The 23,932-nt window shown below is 41.0% G+C and overlaps 2 long non-coding RNA genes across 10 annotated transcripts in view; one reads left to right on the top strand and one right to left on the bottom strand.

Moving 5' to 3' along the window:
* The window catches only part of LOC103795360 (uncharacterized), a 273,323-nt gene that overhangs the window by 86,990 nt on the left and 162,401 nt on the right, over nt 1–23,932 (bottom strand). For 7 of the 9 annotated variants that reach the window (XR_013521991.1, XR_013521987.1, XR_013521986.1 and 4 more), the window contains one exon: nt 16,885–21,701. The exons of the other annotated variants lie outside the window; for them this stretch is intronic. This is a non-coding gene — a long non-coding RNA (uncharacterized LOC103795360). Of the gene's footprint in view, nt 1–16,884; nt 21,702–23,932 lie in introns of those variants that run through there. 9 annotated transcript variants of the gene reach the window in all.
* On the top strand, nt 344–22,916 carry LOC118144294 (uncharacterized). Its single transcript, XR_004728956.1, has 4 exons — nt 344–775; nt 5,544–5,624; nt 20,812–20,857; nt 22,497–22,916. It is a non-coding gene; the product is annotated as an uncharacterized LOC118144294 (long non-coding RNA).

Genomic DNA, 23,932 nt, shown 5'->3' on the forward strand with positions numbered 1-23,932 from the left:
ATAAATGTTTAAACTTAGTTCCAGAGAAATTAAAGTACTTAACTAAAGTCTTCAATTTAGTAGTAAAGATTTCTAACATAAAAAGATCTTCTAAGTTTTACTACAGGGCTTGTAATAAACGCATTAAAATGATTGCAAACCTGCCCATCAACGTGTGATACGCACTTTTGTTTTGAGCAGCAATTGTCCTTATCTTAAGAGAAACATAGTACAAAAATGGTGACTGGCTCTGGCTGTCCTGTTATCAAGAGTGGGCAATGGAGGGGCCTTGTACAATCCTTGCATTCTCAGCACCTAGCATAGTGCCTGGCATACAGTCATAACTCAATAAATGTTTGTTAAATATTAAATGTAAGTCAATATTCCCTGGATATTGAACACACACAAAAAAAGTAGTTCTTTTCCCCCTTCACATTGTGAACACTAATGAACAGATTTACTTTGTTTTTTCTGCCAGCTCACATCATTCCAAGTTTTATTTGCATTGGTAATACAGATGCTTACAAGTGGGCTCGTTCATAGTCTCCTCTGAACTAACCATCATGACATCATTACCTATCACCAGACACCAAGGCCAGATCTTCTAGGTCAATCTCTCTACGTATGTGCATTGCTTGTTCCTTTGCATTACTTCTTTTTTGTAATATAGCTGATATTCCAGGAGCTGACTCCCAGACCCTTTTTGCCAGCAATGACTTTCAAGGACGAGATTCTGCTGCCCATCTCTTGCTGATAGATGTAGCTGAAAGACCTGTGTGGAAACTTACAAAATCAAGTGAGTTTTCTTCCCTCCCCCTCTGTTAAATTCTAACTCACCATCCCTCACCCATTCCTCAAGCCCAGCTCTCTTCCACAGGCAGTCTCTGCCAGCCAGGCCAGGCCTGATCTTGTTCTCTGTGTGTCTGAAGCAGGGAGTCCTAAAAGGAAATATTGCTCTCATTCCAGAGTTGCTTCAGCTTCATGGGCAAAGAAAAAAAAAAAATTCAGAGAAAGGTAAATGCAGCAACTCTGAGAAATCTTAGTTGATTATTTACTGTTGTTTAACTTTCGAAAGATTCCACTGTAGAAGGGGAGTACAGGTATTTATAAAGTTCCTAGGCCAGGTAACTCTCTTTCTCAGACGTTCTAGGCTGTTTAGCTTGAGCTCATTTGCAAGGGGGCCAATTCTATGAACCCTTTCGTTTCCCAGAATGCCTCACAGTGGACACTCAAAGCAGCCGACTTGCTAACAAGGCTGAAGGAATTAGGTTTCACATCATTCCTGCATTATTGATGGTGCTTTGCAAATTAGCTTTTCCTGTGCACATGGCTCTCCTTAGCTCATCTTTACAGCATAGAAGACCGTTGTCAAAACTGTTTTGAAATATGATTCTGGTGTTTCAGAGTACCATTTCATGGGACTCAAGTTTTCAGGCCAAATCTCTGTGCAGAGATGAGAACTATTCTGCTTAATAAGTATTGTTATTATTAATTATCTAAAGCAATTACTCAAAATACCTAAATGCAGTTAATGTAGTCAGGTAATATAGAAGCTCATGTTAAGGGCTACCATTTCAAAGAATGCAGGGAACACTATCCACTTTCTCAGAGTCCTTAGAAAAATATATTCATGCCTGTAATCCCAGCACTTTGGGAGGCTGGCGGGTGGGAGGTGCAGATCACTTGAGGTCAGGAGTTCGAGACTAGCCAGGTCAACATGGTGAAACCTGTCTCTATTAAAAGGAAGTGTCTCTATTAAAAGGGAGGTGGAGGCTGCTGTGGGCTGAGATTGTGCCACTGCACTCAAGCCTGGGTGACTCAGCAAGACTCCATCTCAAAAAAAAAAAAAAAAAAAAAAAAAAATATATATATATATATATATATATATATATATATATATATATAATGGTTTATTATATACAAGAGGCCAAGGCAAAATGACACATGGTAAACAGACTGAACTAAACACCAAAAATAACAATGCACTTTTTTTTTCATCCAACAAGAAGTCATAACTTTATGATAGAAACAGTACAAATTTCAAACCAAGCAGCAGTTACTCCTTTCAGACACCAAAAAAAGTTGCTTTCAGGTGGTTCCTTTGTTAATTCCATAACAGCATTTACAATGTCCTTACTGTTGTTCTTCAGGGCTCCAATTGCCTTTGCTCTCGACACATTCGCTTGAGACATGACCAATTGTATGTCCTTAACTTCTACACCTGTTCCATCAACCTTGTCCTCTTCACTCTTGTGAAGAGTGCTTGCTGAGATAAATCCTCAATCTTGGCTTCCCCCAAAATGATGTAGGTATCTGAAGCAGGGCTCTTGTAGACATCTGGTTTGGTTATGACAAAGAGGATATTCTTAAATTTCTGGATTGTGACTCTAATAACTCCTGTAACCTGTCAAAGGCCCAGTTTGGACGTAGCCTTCGTGCTTTCTTTTCACTCCAATTCTGTTATGCTTTACTGACCGATTCGTCATCAATTTCAGCTGCTGCTGCCACAATGCACTCCTTATTATGGGTCTATCAGTTAGGAAGAGCAGTTGGATGCAAATCACAGAGGTACAACAAGCAGCTAAAGAAAATCAATGGTGGCTAGGCACGGTGGCTCACGCCTGTAATCCTAGCACCTTGGGAGGCTGAGGTGGGCAGTTTGAGACAAGCCTGACCAACATAGAGAAACGCCACCTCTACTAAAAATACAAAATTAGCTAGGTGTGGTGGCGCGTGCCTGTAATCCCAGCTACTCAAGAGGCTGAGGCAGGAGAATTGCTTGAACCCATGAGGTGGAGGTTGCAGTGAGACAAGATTGTGCCGTTGCAACAAGAGTGAAACTCTGTCTCAAGAAAAAAAAAAAAAGAAAAATCAATGGTTACTATCACACATAAGAAAGTCTGAAGGTATGCAGTCCTCTTTCTTATTTGCCATCCTTAACTTTATGACCCAAGAAGGAGGCTGGAGCCCTAGGTATTGCATCCATATCCCAGAAAAGAAAATGGGATAAAGGACAAAAGAGGTAGGCCAGACAAGGTGGCTCATGCCTGTAATCTCAGCACTTTGGGAGGCTGAGGTGTGTAGATCTTTTGAGGCCAGAAGTTCGAGACCAGCCTGGCCAACATGGCAAAACCCTATCTCTACTGAAAATATAAAAATTAGCCAGGTGTGGTGGCTCACTCCTGTAATCCTGCTACTCAGGAGACTAAGGCAGGGGAATCACTTGAACCCTGGGAGTGGAAGTTGCAGTGAGCCAAGATGGCATCACTGCACTGCAGTCTGGGTGACAGAATGAGACTCTATCTCAACAACAATACAATATTCATTGTTTACTGAAATTCTAATTTAACTAGGTGTCTCTCATTTCCTCTGGCAACCCTGACCACCCAACATCTTCTGGGATTTCATTAGCCACCCCTACTGTGAAGGAGGCTAGAAAATGTAGTCTTTTAGCCAAGGACATTCCCACTCTGCAATTACTCTATCAAGGAAGGCACGGAGAGTGAATACTGGGTTAGGAGCCAACAGTCTTTTCAGTAGTGAGGGTGGTTCTGGAAAAGGTGACAGAGTCACATCTATGCCTCATGCCCTCTGTGAAGAATTTCTTGACTGCAACAGCCTCTTGTGGTCACTGTGGTCTCTCCAAGCCTGTGGCCCTTTCTGTCTTAGTTCTATTAATAGATACAAAATAAAGATACTGATTTTTAATTAACATGTAAGAACTGATGTATTCAGATGGCTACTCTCTTCTTCAAAGGGTTAAACACACAATATTGCCACCCTTAAAAACACCTTTAGAACTTAGATCTGGTAGAAACAGAAGTCTCCCTTTACAAGGCGTACAGGAAACTGCAGGCTGTAAGCAGGGCCAGGGATGCCTTGGAAATTTGCTGACTTTGAGTACTTCAAGAAATTTCATTCTACGATAAACTCATTCCATTCCTCATAGAAAGACCAATTTCAAATGTCCTTACACATATGGAGAAGCTAAAAATTAAAACAATTGAATCATGGAGATAGAGAGTCGAATGATGGTTACAGAGGCTGGGAAGAATAGCGGGAAGCAAGGGGAAAGATGGGAATGGTTAATGGGTGCAAACATATAGTTAAATAAGATATAGCATTTGATAGCACAACAGGGTGACAACAGTCAACAATAATTTACTGTATATTTTAAAATTATTAGACCAAGCACTCAGCACTTTGGAAGGCTGAGGTAAGAGGATCACTTGAACCCAGCAGTTCGAGACCCGTTTGGGCAACAGAGGCCTTCTTGGAAAAATTTAAAAATTAGCCAGGCATGGTGGTACATGCCTGTAGTCCCAACTACATGGGAGGCTGAGGCAGGAAGATCACTTGAGCCCAAGATGTCAAGGCTGTGGTGAGCCGTGTTCTTGCCACTGCCTGCCAGCCTGGGCAACAGAGCAAGACCCTACCTCTCAAAAACAAACAAAAATGAAACAAAAAAGTAGAACTGGAATGTTCCTAACAAAAAGAAGTAATAAGTGCTTGAGTGAGGTGATGGACAACCCAGCTACCCTGATGTGATTATTATACACCTCATGCCTATATCAGAGCATCACATGTACCCCTGCCATAAATATAGACACATATTATGTACCCAAAATAATTAAAAATAAAATGTTACACTATTTCTCCCCAGAACCTTCTCCTACCATTGTAGGGATACAAGATTATCTTCTAGGGTGTCAACAGCTCTGGCCAGTGGGGATAGGACTGATGAGAAACAGCTGGTTTAGGAAACTGCCCTTGGAAAGCTCATGGCCCCTCATAACTCAGCCATCTGTGGCCTGATCGGTGTCACTAAGGCATGGTTTGTACTCTGTCTTATGTCCTAAAATAAAGGTAGGGAACAATGGAGAAAAACTGGCCTGAATTAAAATGTTCTCCATGTTTCCCTCAAAAAATTCCAATTTGGAGGTCCCTTTTGCCTGATAGTGACTGCTTACAGTTCCCATCCAATGTAAACTATACTTCCATGTTTTTTTTCCCCTGGCTCTTGACTGGCTGAACTTGTGATGTTTTATGGGGGTCCTTCTCTACTTCCTATGACACCCAATCACACCCACCTATCCTCCAGTCCCTTTCCCAAATTATCTCTGTGGTCCACTGACTTCCAAAAGTAGGGTCAAAATTACTTTTCTAAGAATAAGCCTTAATAATATCACTTACATGTTTTATCTTTTCCTGGATGGCTACTGGGCAAAAATATCTTCATGCAGGTGCTGATAACAGTAAACACATTATATGTCTTCAGCCTGGGGTTTAACCACATTCATTTCTGGGTTTGTCATATGTTCTCTCTCTATTTATACTGCTTTGGGTCAGCTACTTGATACTTAATAAAATTTGCCTCCAAGCTGTTCTGCAGGGAAAATGACCTATCTGGGGGAACACTGTTCCAACTCTATAACCTCTGATGATTGCCCAATAGTCCTCCGAAAAGGTTGCAGGGCAGCAGCGAGGGAAGGTCCATGCCACTTCCTGGCATTTAATGGCAACAAGTGCTTTAGCGTAAGTATAATTATATCCCCTGCTTTCAGGAGGCCTTTCCAGCCAAACTCTCGGACATGGGAGCAACTGTAGATGGCGTCAGCGATGTGGAAATTCGGCCTCCGCTCAAGGTCAGAACAAGCCGTTTGCAAGTGCTGATTTTACCAACCTTTCGGTTATTTTGGAAAGCTAAAAAAGAACGCAACAGAGGCAAGAAGGGATCTATGGGATGGAAATAATGAGCCATTTATAACCCAAAATGAGACTGCCAGGAAAAACAAACACACAAAAAAGTACATTTTATCAGAGGCTTGGGCTGCCCAAGGCTATTGGGGTGCAAAGCACTGCGTGTCCAGCTCTCTGGGCCAAGAGCTACAGTAAGTCAGCACCCCCTGCAAGGATCCTCTCCTGTCAGCCCCATCAAGCAGCCTTAGCCACCTGGTGGACAAGAGCTTTAGTGTTTTTAAAGTGTGTGCTGGGTGTATGTTTCACATTTTTGGTAAAGATGTGGAGTCATGTTACAACACTTAAGTGCTTCTGCATAAAATTTGCGCAGTTCTGACAGGCACTGAGATCCTCGCATCGGGGCCCCCACCCTGACATACAGATTATGTGATATAGCTGGCCTAGAATTAGAACCAGTACAATGCCATTTTAAAATGGGAAAACTGTTTCCATTCTCCTCACAGACTTTCTGTGCTAAGTTCAATGTAACAATTATGTAATGTGTGATCAGGCCCTCCAGGTTTCTCCTTGTAGCCTTTGAAAACAATTTCAGGCTCTGTACTTGGCCCTGGTTTCCGGCAGTTCTCTGATCCGAAGGTGCGTGGAATGGCTCAGCTGTCAGCACTACTGGTGAGATACAGAAAAGTGCCACGGGTTGATCTTCCTTTGGCACCAGCACAAAGGAGGCTGGCAATGGTCCCCAGATGGCCTTGGCCTGCCCTGAGGCACCCTACAGGGAAGAAGGCTGAGGACTGTTAATCTAAGGAAGTGTAGGTCAGAGGATTGAATTGGGGCTGCTACGATAGGTGACAAACATGAAATGGATTTTCCCAAAGCAAAGCTTTCTAGCTAGAGCAGCCGCATAGTTAATGGTTTACTCACAGCTCCTTTGTCTGCTGATTGGAGATTTGGCACTGTGCCTGCCTCCTGGGCTTACCTGAGCAAAGTTATACAGTAGGTCAAGTGTTTGATGCCTTCTCACCTCCAGTCACTGTACTGGCGCCCGCCTCCCTGCCTGGCTTCTGTTTCCATCCAGGCTTCCATCCACTCAACAAAGCTTTCGAGCACCTGCTCTATGCCAGGTGCGGTGCCAAGTGCTGGGCACCAGGCAGGGCTTTCTCAACACCTGGTGGCCCCCTGTGGTGTGCTGGGCCAGTCCTAACACTGGCCTCCTCTCCCGTGTCACTCTCAGCCCCACCATTTCCCAAAATTATCCCTCCCTGCATTCACTTCCTACAACCCTTTTCCTTTCCTCAACCTTAGGGATGGGACCATTTCTTTATAGTTTTTATCATAGAAATCCAACGCATTTTATTTTATTTTATTTTTTTTTTTTTTTTTTTTGAGACAAGAGTCTCGCTCTATCACCGGACTGGATGGAGTGCAGTGGCGCCATCCCGGCTCACTGCAACTTCCGATTTCTGGTTTCAAGCAATTCTTCTGCCTCAGCCTCCCGAGTAGCTGGGACTACAGGCACTCACCACCACGCCCAGCTGTTTTTTTGTTTTTTGTTTTTTGTTTTGTATTTTTAGTAGAGACAGGGTTTCAGCATGTTGGCCAGGATGGTCTCTACCTCTTGGTCTCGTGATCCGCTCACCTCAGCCGCCCAAAGTGCTGGGATTACAGGCGTGAGCCACTGCACCTGGCCAGAAATCCAATAAATTTTACTTTTATAAAAGAATTGTTCTTGGTAATCACAGATTCCTCCCTGTGGAATCTGAGTTTCTGCAGATTAAAAAGTGATTATGTGAGCTTGGCAGTGCAGGTGGTGCCTATAATCCCAGCTACTTGGGAGGCTGAGACAGGAGGATCACTTGAGCCCAGAAGTTGGAGACCAGCCTGGACAACATAGAGAAACCTCCATCTCTAAAACATTAATTAATTAATGTTAATTAATTACAAAGTGGTGGTGTGAAGAAACAATGTCTTCTACGGAATGAACAAGGCATTAATTGAAAAATGTGAAGCAGGAAGGGACAGGGGAGTAATACATTGTCTGGGCAGAATCCCTCCGATTTCACCAGGTAGACAAATTGCCCATTTCACCTCTCCACTTATTATCGGTGAGCTGTGTGTGTAATGGTTAAGGAGGCAAATTCTGGAGTTGGACTACCTGGGTTCAAATCCCAGCTCTGTAGGTTATAGCCTAAGAAAGCTATTTGACATTTGTTCCTTAATTTCTTCATGTGAAAAGAGGGGTGGTAGAAATATCTAAGTACATCTCACAGAGTGGCTTGGGAATGAACATAAATTAATATGTATGAAGTTTTTATAACACTAGCATGCACAGTAAGCACTCTATAAATATTAACTTTTATTTTTCACAAAGGCAACTCTATGCTTTCTACTTTGCAGCCAGATTCTCATGGTAGTTACTGCATTCGAAAGACAGAATTTGTTATTTGGGCTGCAGTTTTCACATCTGCAAAGTAGAAAGAAGTGATTGAATAAAGATGGGGGGGCAGAGGCTGCGTTCTGGTCTGTGATCTCTACTTGCTTCATGACCTTGGACAACTCACTTACTCTCTCTGCATCCTGGAGATTGGACTTGATCTGAATTTCCCAAACTCAGGTCATTCAAATAACACTTAGAGAATCTTTGTCATATTCCAGTCCTCTTCCGTATACTCAGCTACTTAGTTTTTTCCTTTAGATAATCCTTAATTCAATTCACTTTCATATGTAGCCTCACAGGAAGCAGTAATATCCATGTATGCAAGAGTCTGACATGCTGCAGATTTTTCTTTTTCCTTTATTTATATATTGTGATAAGGTTTTGCTATGTTGTCCAGGCTGGCCTTGAATTCCTGGGATTAAGCAATTCTCCGGAGTAGCTGGGACTACAGGTATGTGCCACCACAGAGGGCGTGATACGCTGTAGATTTTTCTAACACGTGTTAAAATAAATGCCTAATGAAAGTTTTAAACGTTTGTATAATACCAAATCATCTTGCATCTGATCAATGAGGTGAACACAACACTTTTGGAAACTGGAGCCAATGTTCCCTGTGGATCCAGGCAACTCTAAAATCTAAAATGCTGCATCATGTTCAGGCCCTATTTAACTTAGGGTATGTTTCTTTATATTGTTTATCTCCTTGAGGGTTCAGACTGTGGCTTATACCTCTTTGGGCACATAGCACGTAGAAGAGTACTTGATAAATCTGTATTTCATGTTAAATTATAAGCACATCATACATACATACAAATATATCCATCTCCTACTCACTCCCAGACCCCATCCACTGCCAAAATGCTCATTTCTTTCTCCGCACTTCAGTGTCACTGTATTCCTCAAGTGGCTGTTCACAAATGAATTAATTGAAGCATGTGGAGTTCCAGGCCTTGTGGGGGCACTCAGGAAATGTCACCTTCTCTGACCCCTTTCCCTCTTCCTGTGCCTCTTTGTTTGTGAGTAGCCCTTTGTCCATGTGAAAAATGGGCCCACTTCCCAAGGAGTTTATAGCCCATGCTCTTGAGTCAGAATAATTGTTGTCTTCAATTTTAGCCCTAAAAGAGATTCCATTTCCAGGTCCAGAAACTTCTAATCTAAGAGAAAGCAAGTATACTCTAAAAGCTATTATTAAAGAGACCTTAAAAAATTGTCTGGTGATTTCCTAAAATTCATCAGCAAAACTTGAATGTGCACCCACAGTATTATGACACCATGGTAGATTCACGGTCTGAGCAATTTCACAAGCAACCAGCGTTTACTAAGCCTCTGCTTGAGCCTCTTCTGGGTCCATAACCTTGGGAGACACAAATCTGAATAAGACAAATCTATTAGACTGTGAGACTAGAAGAGACTAAAAGACTGTGAACACCTTCAAAGCAAGGAATACGTCTTCTTCTTTGCCTCCCCAAGGGCTTAGCAAAACATCGTGCGTGTGGTAGCTATGCGTTAAATATTTGTTCTGTACATGAGCAAATGAGTGAATGACACTGGCCCAGCACTGAAGGAGCTTACAGTCTATTTGAGAAGAAAGAAGCCACAGACAAACTATGGGTTAATTAACAAGAAACTCAACATTACAAGAGAGAACACCAGCTAATAAAAAGGTTAAATGAAGGGGTACTATCGTTCACCTTCCCCCAAAATACCAAATGTAGATTCAGCCACAGGTCTCAAAGAAGAATGTGCATTGGCCGCTCTTCTGTACTTTGATTTTTCTGTACATGAGCCCAACTTCAGAGGAAACTTGCTGGGTTGTTGTCATGTGACTGATTTCTTTCTTTCTTTTTTTCGAGACAGAGCCTCCTCTGTCACCCAGAGTGGAGTACATTGACATGATCTTGGCTCACTGCAATCTCCGCCTCCCAGGTTCAAGCAAATCTCCTGCCTTACCCTCCCAAGTAGCTGAGGTTACAAGCGCTCACTACCATGCCCGGCTAATTTTTGTAGTTTTAGTAGAGACAGGGTTTCACCATGTTGACCAGGCTGGTCTCAAACTCCTGACCTTGTGATCTTCCCGTCTGGGCCTCCCAAAGTGCTGTAATTACAGGCATGAGCCACCATGCCTGGCCTATGTGACTGATTTCTAAAGGCCACCAACCTTCTTGGCTCCTGGGAATAATCAGGGTATTATTTAATGTAAATAAATCAGCGAGTGTTTATCCTTCCATGCATTCTTCAGTCATCCACAGTCAAAGAGAGAAGGGGCAATAATGACTTCTTTGGAGCTGTGAAGTTGGAATATACAAGAGAAGCTGAAAGCTTTCAATTAATGATTTCTTAGTCTCTAAGTCAGGGTGACCCTTCCACATAAAAGGGCCTTAGCCATCACTTGCTGGAGAGAGGTGCTGGGCTCTCTACACAACTCTCTGGGATTCCAAACTGTCAGCATAAAAATAGCAGCCCAAATCAATGTTCTCTATTATTCATTAGTTACTGAAATACTTTTCCCAAATATACACCTAGCTGAAAGATGCCTTCTTTCAAAAGGTTTTAAACCATTTTTAGTCCATGAATCTTAGTCCATCTTTAAAGGGCACCAATTTTTCTTCAGACCATATATTTCAGTCGATTTCATTGGGCACTGATACCATCACCAGCAAAACCCTAATTAATTGGGAAGAATGACATTTCCATTAAAATTCTTTTTGAAAAGTGATTTATGCACCTGGCTGATAAAAATTTCAAACAGGGCAAAATAATATGGAGCAGAAAGTAAATTTCTATAGATCTCTGTAACCCAGTCTTCCAATCTTTTTCATAAAAACACCCAGTGTTAAATTTCTTGAGTATCCTTCTAGAAATAGTCTATGTAGATATAAATGCGCGCGCACACACACACACACACGGGGTCTTTAAAAAGTTTATGGAAAATGCATATTATGAAAAAACTATGCATGGATATTCATTTTTCTTGTACCAAAATAAACTCATACTAGTCTGTTATAACATGTTGGAACAGAATCTAGTTGAGGCAGTAAGAAGGATAAGACTTCAGTTTGAGAAGAGCCTCTGTCAGAGCAACATGAATTCTGCTAAAATTGAAGCAAGAACAAACTTCAAATCTAGGGTGAAGCTTGGATGTAAGAATAGTGAAATCATTGAAACTTTACAAAAAGTATATGGGGACACTTCCCCAAATAAACAAACAGTTTACACGTGGCTCATTTTAAGAAGATATGAAACCATGTTAAAGATGAAGTCCACAGCAGCAGACCAATCACACGCATTTTCAAGGAAAACATTAGTTCTGTTAGCTCCTGCCCATAATCCCAACACTTTGAGAGGCCAAGGTGGGAAGGTTGCTTAAGCCCAGGAGTTTGAAACCAGCCTGGGCAACATAGTGAGACCCCCATCTCTACAAAAAAATTAAAAATTAGCTGAGTGTGGTTACACAGGCCTGTAGTCCTCGTTACTTGGGAGGCTGAGGTGGGAAGATCACCTGAGCCTGGCAGGTCAAGGCTAGAGCGAACCACAATTGTGCCACTGCACTCCAGCCTGAGCAACAGAGCAAGACCCTGTCTCAACAAAAAAATTAATATTGTTTGTGCCCCAATTGGGGTAGACTGACCATTAGGAGGATAAACCTAATTATAAACTCAATAAGCATAAACCTAATTATTGTCAACACCATAGACAGCTCCATTGGTTCAGCTTACACAATTCTGACTGAAAAATTAATGTTGACGAAACTTTTCACTGGATAGGTAACAAAATCATTGCGCTCAGATCAGCTGCAGACAAGAGCAGAGCTATCAATGGAAATTTTAAACAAGTGGGATCAAGATCCTGAAGCATTTCATTAAAGGATTGTAAGAGGAGGTGGAACACGGCATTACCAGCATGATCCTGAAGACAAAGCCCAGTCAGAGCAATGGCTACCAAGAGATTCCATTCTTCGTACCTCTTGGACCAAGAAGTGGTTCAGTCAAAGCAAAAGGAGACTGGTCAAGAGTAAAGGTCATGGTAACAATTTTTGAAGATTCTCAAAGCATTTTGCTGTTGGCTTTCTAGAAGGCCAAAGAATGATAACATCTGCTTCTTATGAGGGTGTTTTGAGAAAGCCAAAACTTTCAGCAGCCCAGACTCCAGGAAAAGCATCACTGGAGAGTCCTTCTCCACCGTGACAATACTCCTGTTCATTCCTCTCATCAAACAAGGACGATTTTGTGAGTTTCACGGGGAAATCATTAGGCATCCAACTCACAGTCCTGATTTGACTCCTGACTTTTTGTTTTCTAATCTTAAGAAATCTTTAAAGGGTACCCATTTTTCTTCAGTTAATAAAGTAAAAAAGATTACATTGACATGGTTAAATTCCCAGGACCCTCAGTTCTTTAGGTGTGCACTAAATGGCTAGCACCACTTACACAAGTGTCTTCAACTTAATGGAGTTTATGTTAAGAAATAAAATTTATTTTTATTTTTATCTTTTAATTTTTTTTCCATGAACTTTTTGAAGTCCCCTAGCACAGCAGTTGCCAACCTTTTTGGCACCAGGGACCAGTTTCATGGAAAACTATTTTTCCGCAAACCAAGGTGGGTGGGGGATGGCTTCAGGATGAAACTTGCACCTCAGATCATCAGGCATCAGTTAGATTCTCAGAAGGAGCACACAACCTAGATCCCTCACATGGGCAGTTCACAATAGGGTTCACTCTCCTATAAGAATCTAATGCCCGCTGATCTGACAGGAGGCAGAACTCCTTTGCTCACCTCTCACCTTCTGCTGTGTGGCCCGGTTCTTAACAGGCCATGGACCAGTACCGGTCTGCTGCCTGGGGATTGGAGACCCCTGCCCTAGTGTGTGTATGTGTGTGTGTGTGTGTTCCCCTCCCCTTCCTTCTATATACTCTTACATTCTTTAAGGAAACTTAACAGATACTGTGAAATTTGCTGCAAATCTATAAGGCTGCACTATATTCCATAATATTGGTGTCCCATAATTTACCCAGCCCCTTCTGAATAGACATAATGGTGGTTTCCAGTTTTGTACTTCCACAAACATAATTTTGCACATATGTATGAGTAGGACTACAGAATCAATTTCTTGAAGTGGAATTACAGAATCAAAGGATATGTAAATTTTCATTCTGATAGACATTGCCAAGTGGTGACACTTAACATTTGATGAGAATTGCCAAAAAAGTAAACTATTTGTTCATGCCAGAAAATAGTATTTTATTTTAAATTTTAATACCTCAGGCAAGCAAGTAGCACATTTATTCATGAAACTCATTTGCCCTGGTCCTGCCACCTAAAACACACGCACAGACACATTGTTATAAACCCATTCAAAATATACTTGTGACAACAGCTTGCTCAGTGAGGAACTTGCCAGAAGTTTCTTATCATCAAATTGTGTGAGTATCTGTCGCAATGGGGTGAGTTTGCATGCTCTCTACTTTGCCCTGGCTGTGTTTACTACCTTTCGTGGCCCTGGTCAGTTAGTAACACTGTCTTGTTTTCCTTTTGTAACTGAAGGTCACTTTGTGACCCTGCCCTGCTCCCCACCTTCTCTGCCTTAGTTTCTTCTCACCTTAATTTCCTCATAAGAGTAACCAGTCTGAAAATGTCAGGACAGGCAGATTATTGATGTCTTGGTGAAGAGCCCCTGGGCACAATGGAACTTGGATTTGACTTCTATTACCTGTGGGGTGAGTTAGTAAACAGACAACCTTGTGCTCTGTTCAGCAGCTTCCCTTCCTGGCTTTCTATAACGTAAAAAGTAGAGACCCAGAACATTTTCCCGTTTCTCTAGTGTTTACCCAACATGCACTCTGCGCTAACAGCCCCATTTGTGGCTTCTTCCCTATTTGCTCTTGTAACATGAGAAACAGTGTGGAGGTTTTATGTTTGTTTTGTAACCAGCTATAACCATTTCCTCTTCTCTGCCTCTGACTACAAACACATTTCCTTCCTGGTAACCATTGAAAATCTATATCTGACCAGGTTGAAACCGAATGAAGTAATTTTGGTTTCATTGGTGACAACCAATTAAATATAATTCTGTTTACATTTAGAATGGGTTGTAAATTTAAGAAGATGACTTAAGCCCTACTTAAAATATTTTTTGGCTCATAAAACCATGAAATGATTTCTGTAATATGAGTAATCAAGAAGCTTCATACTTACATTTACCTTTAAATTGCTCTCAAAGAGCCAGAGACTGGACACAAAAAAAACAAACAAAAGACTTAGACTCTGCAAGGAAGCTATTCCACTACCTCCATGCTGTGAGCTGTTTAAGCTCCTTAGCTCAGACAGCCCTATTTTCTCAGGGAGTAATGGAAAAAACACATCTCTACTTAAAAATAACAATAAAAACAAGAACCACACTGCACTACTTTGGTAAACCTCAAACTCATGTCAGTCACCTGCCCAGATGGGAGTTTAGAAGTTGGTGCTACTCCTCTTGGTCCTGCCTTAAGAGGTCACCAGAAGACAGGACCCTAAGTTCTAGGAAAAGGAGTAAGAATGGACAACATTTGGGAGCCACCAAACTATTCCAGACCAGGTGACAGAAACCTTAAAAGAAAAGCTCCAAATACAGTCAACTGACCAAATCCCTCCACACAGTGGAGAGGCTTTGAATCAATCAAGACAACTCCCCGCTTGTGGGCGCTTACAACAAAGATACAGATGAATCTTTGGCAATGGATTTTTTTATCGAGTTCTATCTCCTTTTTTTCACAAGCATGTATTAGGAATGTTTTATGCGTTGTACTTTCACTGACTAAAAAGTCATCATGTGTTGTACTTTCACAAAGACTAAAAAGTTATCAACTCTGCCCCATAGTGGGTGCTCATTAAATATTGTTACATGAATGAATCTGTGAATGTATGCATGTGAATGAATGAATAAATAAAGCTTACAATATGGTTATGTGGAAAAATACAGGTTTAATTTTCTGTTACTTGTGGGGGTGGTAAGTACAGAACACACTGGGGCGCATGACCAGTTCTACCCAGGGCAGTGTGGCAAGACCTCAGACTTGAGGTGACAATTGAACGGGCACTGGTCAGATGAAAGGAGGAGGAAGACAAGTAAAAGACCACAGAACGAGCAAAAGCCTAACGCAGAGATCAGCAAACCACAGCCTGTGGACCAAATCCCTTCTGCTGTCTGTTTTTGTAAATAAAGTTTTATTTGACTTTATTTAAATGCTCATGCATTTATATTTTTTCCATGGCTGTTTTCACACTACAATAGCAGCATTGAATAGTTGCAACAGAGACCACATAACCCAGAAAACCAAAAATATTAGCTCTCTGGCCCTTTACAAGTAAATGTCTGCTACCCTCTGGCCTAGCGATATGAAAGAGCTGAATATTCAGAAACCTGTAGGGAAGTCCTGATAGCTGACACTTATAGTCCAAAAAGGGGCTCAGTGAGAGAAGAGACAAAACGGTGAACAGAGGCCAACCCTGAAGATTCTTCCGTGCCATATTCAGAAATTCAGTTTTGCTCCTTCAGGAAATGGGTAACAAGAGCAGTTTTGCTTTTAGAAATCTCTCTCAGGGATCCGGATAGACAAGAGAGATGCAAGATCACGGCAGGAGATCAGCTCTCCAAACTTCAAATCTCATAAATTCCTTGATTCAGGAAACATTGAAAAGCTTCATGCTGTCATTATGCATCTTGCTCTATCCTTGGGAAACAGAACCTGGCACACAGACATGCTCAATCAATATTTATTGAATAAAGGAATTAAAGAAAGAATCAAGACAATATTGTAATGGCATCGTTATTAAATGGTTTCCTGAATAGGCTGCCTCTGTTATGAAACAAATAGCTGAGATTCTCACAGATTTCCAGTTTCCATATTAAGAGGCATTGAGATCCAGGCACAAGGAGGTTAACAGTGAAACACAAGCCAGAGAGAAATTCCCTGTGGCTTAATGAGAGGGGATGGAACAAGAAGCAGTTCTGCTAATAACTATCATGAAAATAATAATATCACTTGGCTCCATGCAGCAACTTTCATTGGAAAATCTTGAATCACTTTTTTCTCTTACATAACTATTATTTCCATTTTATTTCCACTAAAGGAGAAGCCAAACCACACAGAGAGGTTATGACTTGCCCAAGGTCATGGAGCAAATCAGAAGATCAGTTTTTAAAAGCTGAGAAGGACATTAGGGTATGTGAAATCCAGTTGCCTTTCCAGCCTAGAATGGGCTGGGTTCATGACTCAGTAAGATACACGGCATTAACTAAGCTCAGTGTCTCTGAAAATGAGTCACGTTAAGGTAGACTAAGGGCCTGAGGGGCTGTGTCACACATACATTTTCAGTAGTCACACATTGTCCCTGCTCATCATATTTTAATGTCTGTCACCAAAGTCCATCACAGGCAGAGCCTCTTGGGAGGTTTAACCTACAGAGGTAGGGAGGTCTACCTCGGGGAGGTCTACCTCGGGGACGTCTGTCCTTTCTGATGTTTGCCCAGCTATCAGTTCCAATGAAGCCCAGGCCGCCCCATTCCATTATCCATTAGCCTATGGCTGGGCTAGCCATGGCTTCTACTGGATCCGTGATGATTCTGGTGTTTGTTTGTTGTCCCAGCATAATTACTAGTAAGTCCTTTTCTTACTCTAAAAAATGCCCCAGTTTGGATCATAAATTAGTTATATGGTCACTCTAACTGACAAATCAAGAAGCATCTATAAGGAGACCAAAAGCCCTCCTTTTTTTTTTTTTTTTTTTTTTTTTTTTTTTTTTTTGAGACAGTTTTGTTCTTGCCGCCCAGGCTGGAGTGCAATAGTATGATCTTGGCTCACCATACCCACCACCTCCTGGGTTCAAGGATTCTTCTGCCTCAACCTCTCAAGTAGCTGGGATTACAGGCATGCACCACACTCCCAGCTAATTTTGTATTTTTAGTAGAGATAGGTTTTCTCCATATTGGCCAGGCTGGTCTTGAACTCCCAACCTCAGGTGATCTACCCGCCTTGGCCTCCCAAAGTGCTGGGATTACAGGCATGAGCCACCGTGCCCAGCCAAAAGCTCTTTTCATCCCAATGGTTCTATCTCAGCCACTTTTGTTTCATGGACCTAGACTCTCGAACTCATATTAGGCTCAAACTCCAAGTCAGTTTAGGAATCTCCTCTGAGCTACATAAATATTCCTGGTCATAGAGTTAGCTACACAGCCCATAGACCAGTTAATTACTAATTGTGAGCAATCACTTTCTTACCTTGTACCAAAATCTACCTTCCATATCTTTTATACATTGATCTTAGCACTATTCAAGAAGCTGAAAACTCAATTCTCCTTCCTGTCCCATAAGAGAACCCCCTTAAGTCCTCTGTTGTCCAGCCCAAATACCACCAAACATCAAGAACAAATTCTAAACAGCATTTAGGAATGTAGCTTTGGAGTCAGACACACCTGGATTCATATTTGGGCTCCATCACTCCCTAGCAAGAGAGCCTTAGGGACTTAACTTCTTAACACTTAACTTCTCCAATCTGACTTTCTTTGTCTGTAAATTTTGAACAAACGTTAACTACTTGAGCTAGGCACTACTAGTTACGGAATCAGTAGCCAGTCCTCCTTTCTTTCTTATTAACAAAGGGGCTCACTTAAATGCTCTTGGATTACCCAACTTTCTTGCAGCCAGATGTGGTCATGGAACGAGGTTCTGGACTAGATGCTGCAAGCGGAGGTACCAGCTGGAGTCCTGAGAAAGCCTGTTAGAGGGCACACATCCAGCTCGCATTGACTACTTAGCTTCTCCCTTCTTTCAAATACTTCCTGAGTAAAAATTAGTTGTGAATCACAAAATAGAGCAGCTATGCTGCATACATGAGGAAGAAAGCCTCCGGCAAAAGAGACCGAGTTCTTGATGGCACCATGGGGCCTGCATTCATACCCTAAACTGCTTACAGCTAGACTTCCTATTACATGAGAAAAAGAAATCCCTCCACTGGTTAGGCCATTTAAAATGGGTTTCTGCTACTTGTAGTCAAACCAGTCCTAAATGACACATACTTCAGAAGGTTGTTGTGAATGTAACATAAACTTACTCCAGTGCCCAGCACAAAACATAGAGTGAATGGTTTGCTATTGTCAGTATCATAATTATTATTGCTACTCATTGCCATAGACCTTAGAAAGAGGGGCAAGAGCATGTAGTCATAGCAATCCTTCCAAACCTCTGATAGCAGCAGTGCAAAAATATCTGTGAGCACACAAAAAAGTCAGTTGCTGATGTTTCGACAAACACGTCTCTGTTAGTGGCTAATGAAGCCAGTTCTTCAAAGCACCTGATCCTAAAAGCACACACAGATGAAATTCCACCTGGCTGGCAGGTCAGGGAGCAAGTTCTTTCCTACACAGGGAATCCATCCATATTGTATAGTATATCTCCCGGAAGTCCTGTCTTCTCTGAATGACAGTCGAAGCACAACACTTTAAGGATGCCATTATTTCATGGGAACAGTTTCTGCTCAGAAACCAAAGCCACACCTAAAACCAACTGACCACAAGAGCACATGTTCAAATGGAGCTCTGGGAAGTAGAATTACCTTTCTATAACCTACATGAAGCATCTGCCAGGATCAGACAAGGTCACGACTGGCCATGCATTTTTCCCTGGAGTCCACCAAGCCACAGATTTGGGTTCACAGGGGCCTATCCTGGTTTCCATCCCACTTCCAACTTCTCCCTACTCCACTCTGCAGAAAAAGAGTGGTGCTGTGGAAAAAAGAAACAAACCACCACCAAGAACAACAACAACAACAAAAAAAAAAACAAGACAAAACAAAACATCACAAGTTTCAGAGTTGAACAGACCTAAGGTTCAAATTCCAGTGGGTCTCTGGATTTAACTATGGGTGACCCACTTCATCCAGGTATTTTTGGGCAGACCATTTGCCCTTTCTGAGCTGCAGTTTTTGTATCTGTGAAACACATAAGAAGGCTTCACAGGTTTGCAGAGGACTGAAGGAGAAAGTCTGTGTAGCAGTACCTGGTACAGGGTTATCATGAGTCCTTCTTCCCTATCAGCAGCATGGCCCTGGCTGACTTTTTGTATTCATCACCCAAGCCCAAGGAGTAGACCCAGCTCAGGTCACTGCCACCAAGGGCAGCTTGTTTGTTGCCTTCTACCCTGTGCATCATCATCCAAGTTTTTGGGCCACACTTGGGGAGCCAAAGCCTTCTCCGAAGCTGAGGTCATAAAGCAGAAAAAGACAAAGCTCTGCTTTCAGAGAGCAGGTTTGGTTGGCAGTGAGCAAAGCCACCTCTCTGTAGCCAATCTGCCCTTGGGTATGGGAATGAGTCCCCAGTAAATCCAGCACAAAGCGGCTGGCCCATTCAGCCTTCCCACCCACCACAGCCATGAGTAACACCTGGAAAAGAGCTAAGCACTGGGAAACAGCTCCACCCAGCCTGTCTATCTCCAGGCACAGCCCCCTTGGGGCTCAGCCTCAGGCAGGATGGAATATGACAGTCACAAGATTCACACCTCAAGCTATGAAACATATTCTTCTCGCTACGTCACCTGGCAGGTGTCATCGGCAGTTGGTTTTACAGCTACAGTGGTGCACACACAGCATTTTGTTCACCTCTGTGTCACAGGAATGGCCACTGTTATTCTCCTCACTTTTAACCATGGGAGTATCTAGGGACATTTATCAACAGCGTTTGTGGATATTGAGACTGGCTGGATATTTGTACATACATTTTTCTGCAACTCCATAAGCTGGCAACATAAGACCATGCAGAAACCAGAAATTCAGGATCCATACATAATGACTCCACACAAAATGTGTTTTGTCACAGAGTATAAGAATAGATAAACTAGTAATAGCAAATGATGTGCATTTACTGTACTGCAGGCTCTGTGCTGAGCATGTCACTTTCTATTATTATTATTATTATTATCCCCATTTTACCAAAAAAAAAAAAAAAAAACCCTCGAGTCTTCTTGGTGCATTCTAGATGTTAATTCCTTTTAGGTGTTAGATATTATATATCTTTTCTTATTTTGTCACCTTTTTGTTAACTTTGCTTATTGTGCCTACCCTTTACAGAATTCTTAATTTTTAAAATATAGTCAACTCTATTAAATTTTCAACTTATGGCTGGGCACAGTGGCTCATGCCTGTAATCCCAACACTTTGGGAGGCCAAGGTGGGAAGATCATTTGAGGTCAGGAGTTTGAGACCAGCCTGGCCAACAAGGTGAAACCCGTCTCTACTAAAAATACAAAAATTAGCTGGCCATGTTGGCACATGTCTATAATCCCAGCTACTGGGGAGGCTGAGGCAGGAGAATTGCTTGAACCCAGAAGGCAAAGGCTGCAGTGGGCTGAGATGGCACCACTACACTCCAGCCAGGTCAACAGAGTGAGACTCATCTCAAAAAATAATAATTACAACTTATGGTTTGTGTATTGAGTACCTTCTTTAACATCTCTAATATCTCCTTTTAGCTTTATAATTTTACTTTTGCACTGAATTCTTCTTTGGCATATGCTTGAGAGAGTGAACTAATAAGCTGTTTCTCTACTACCAAGTAATGAGTTTTAGGCAATCCATCCCTTCCCCACTGATTGATGGTGCCATGTTTATCCCAAAGAAGGTTCTCATGTAGACTCAGGTCTGGCTCTCACTCTCTGCTCTTTCCCTAGATGTATTTGACTATGTTCCAATTTCAAGCTGATTTTGTCTGGAAGGGTGAGTTCCTTCTCTTTTCTCTTCATTTTTCAAAATGACTTATGCATCATGCACCTTTATTCCTTCTTATAGAGTAAGTATGTTGGAATTATTTACCTTCATTTTAGAGTAAGAATGTTGAGGTCCTCAAAAAAAAAAACTTGCAATAATTTTGTCTGAAATTACATCAAATTTATAGGTTAATTTTGAGGGAAATTAATGTGTTTATATTTTAAAAATGTGGTATATCTTTCCATTTATTCAGATCTTTTCAAATGAACAATTGAGTTTTAATTTTTTCTTGATAAGTTCTTTGATAGGTTATTTTCTACATACTTTGGAGTTTGTGAATAGTACCTTATTTTTAAAAAATATTTTCAAGATGGTTTTGATAAAGAATAGTACTTCTTAGACTAGGCACAGTGGCTCATGCCTATAATCCTGGCACTTTGGGAGGCTAAGGTGTAAGGATCACTTGGGGCCAGAAATTTGATACCAGCCTGGGCAACATAGTAAGACCCTGTTTCTACAAAAAAATACAAATTATCCAGGCATGGTAGTGGGTGTCTGCAGTCCCAGCCATTCAGGAGGCTGAAGTGGGAGGACTGCTTTAGCCCAAAAGTTCAAGGCTGCAGTGTGCTGTGATCTCACCACTGCATTCCAGCCTAGGCAACCCTGTCTCAAAAACAAAAAAGCAAAACAAACAGAAAAAAGAATAACAATTGTTTAAAAGTGACCAGGTATTCATCATGTCTGTTGGAGTCTCTTATTTTATTTAGTCTGTTGATGAAATATGCGGATGCAACCTTTTATTTCTCTTTTCTCTCCTTTTCCTTTTTTCTTATCTTTCTATCTTGCCCAGAAACTGCAATATACAAAACAATTAACAGTTAATTGTTGTTAAACAGTAACAGTGAAAGCAGGTTGTGTCTAAATTTTTTTTAACTTATTGTATGACCATTTAGAACCTTCAAATAACTTCCATACCCATTACACCATTTGTGTTTCATAAATACCCATTAGTAAGGAGAAAAGGTATTGGTTCATTTTATAATTAACACTCAATATGGTTGAGTTTTGGAGGATCACATAACTAGTAAGGATCTAGAAATGAAAATTCATATTCAGGTTTTTAAAGCTTCAAGTTATCTCGCTATGACAAGCTGCTTTATATCTAGTCAAAATATATAAAACCACATGATTTAATTCAGTAATACACAAAGTGAATTTGAATTTAAATCCCATTCCATCCTGAAAAAGATGGTCTGATACAATCCTATCATTTTTTTAAAGAAAACTGTATCAGCTGATATTAAACATCTAAACATTTTCAAGTGTTAAGAGCCATATGACCATATCAACTAAGGTTGTAATTCTATTAAGAATTTGGGTCTATACCATGGCAAAACAGTCAGTTACTTTGGTCAGTTTAGGTAAAGTTATGGCAAAACAGTTAATTTAGGTCAGTTTTGTGAGAGGGAGGGAAACTGGGTAAGAAATATTCATCACATTAATTTTACTAACATTACAATACAACTACAAATTTTATTTGTTTGGGCATGTTTAAACATTTAAAAGCTGCTGTAAAGATAATGTTGTTACTTCATTTTTGTAAGAAGGAAAAACTAAGTAAATCAATTTCTTGGTTGTGCAAAAATAGCCCAAGGGGAAGTGACAGACCTGTGAACAGAACTCATGAATTAAACCTGAGCTTGGTCTACCAGTTCTCTGTAATCAAGCCCCACGATTCACTCATGGAAATCAGTGCTTCTTAAACTCACTGAATGGCAGACACCTCAACAGACACACATCTGTGGATTCCCATAGCTCCTTTAAAAGTAACCATCAGGAAGCAATTAGTGACTGCATCTGTCTCCAACAATCAAGGTATTTTTCTTTTCATTTCTTGTATCTTCACTTAGGGAATGTGTAAGGGATCGTCCTCTCTAAATGGTGCTGTTGCTTGGAATGTACAAACTATGCTGATTTGTGAAAGGGTCCCAGGCTTAAACAGCAGGAAAGCACAAATAAAACTGTACTCAAAGAAGAAGAATCTAAATGTCTCAGAAGAGGAAATCAGAAAATGGTAAACTTTCTTAAATGCAGCTTTGCAAATTGAGTAGTAAAATACAATAATGTAACTAAGCAGGAGGCTTACATAACTAGAAAAAAATGAGGGGCAAGGAATGGTTCCAAATCTGTTGTATTTATTAGAACTTCTGATTTCCTCTGAAATGGCACACGCAATGAAATTTACTGTGAGCTAGCTAACACAAAAATCTTGTTTTTATGAGAAATAAGTATTGTCAGAAAAACTAACAGATTCTATTTTAAATCCTCAAGATTATAAAATTGAGCTTTTCATAGATGAAGGAAAAAAGAGGCTCCAGAATAGAGGCATCATGGAGGTAGTGATTTCTATTTAATCTCTTACCTGCTCAGGGAAAAAAATCATCTCAATTGAAATTAATACAGTTTTCTGTGGCAGAATATATCATGACGACTAATAATGCAGGGGCTGTCTGTATTGAGTGAATTTTCTTTTTATTAAAAAAAAAATACCCATGGTTGTTAAACACATGAACTGTACAAGTTTATATTTGGTCAACCCCTGTACACCCACCTGTTCATTCAGGCCATTAGCCCTGAGGACTTAGAAAGCAAATGAATGATCTGTACAGCAGTGGGTAAAAATAAACTGAACTATTCTTGTAACGCTATCAGAAATGATCTGACCAAACAGAAGATCACGTTTCATGAGATAAAGTAGTCAAATGAGATGTTTCCTCATGTTTTATGATTGGTTTGGCTTATTCACTGTGTATAAAATAGCTGACCTTCATTCCAGGAGAATGAGCAGCAACCAAATTTAATGCTATGTGCTCAGGGGTTCAAATCTGGTTTCATTGCCTCTGAGGCAAAGTTTCAAATGTGCTACTGTTACAGAGACCCAATGCTTGGCATATAACTAAGAAGGAACATTTAAGTCATTGGACACTATATTGCCTTTGTGGGGGTTAATCATGTTATTTCAATGTGTTCGCCTCTTTGGGAATAAAGTTTAAGTAGAAGTTGGATAAGTTATTAGCTTTTGGA

Source organism: Callithrix jacchus, chromosome 9 (genome assembly GCF_049354715.1).
Source record: "Callithrix jacchus isolate 240 chromosome 9, calJac240_pri, whole genome shotgun sequence".
NCBI lineage: Eukaryota > Metazoa > Chordata > Mammalia > Primates > Cebidae > Callithrix > Callithrix jacchus.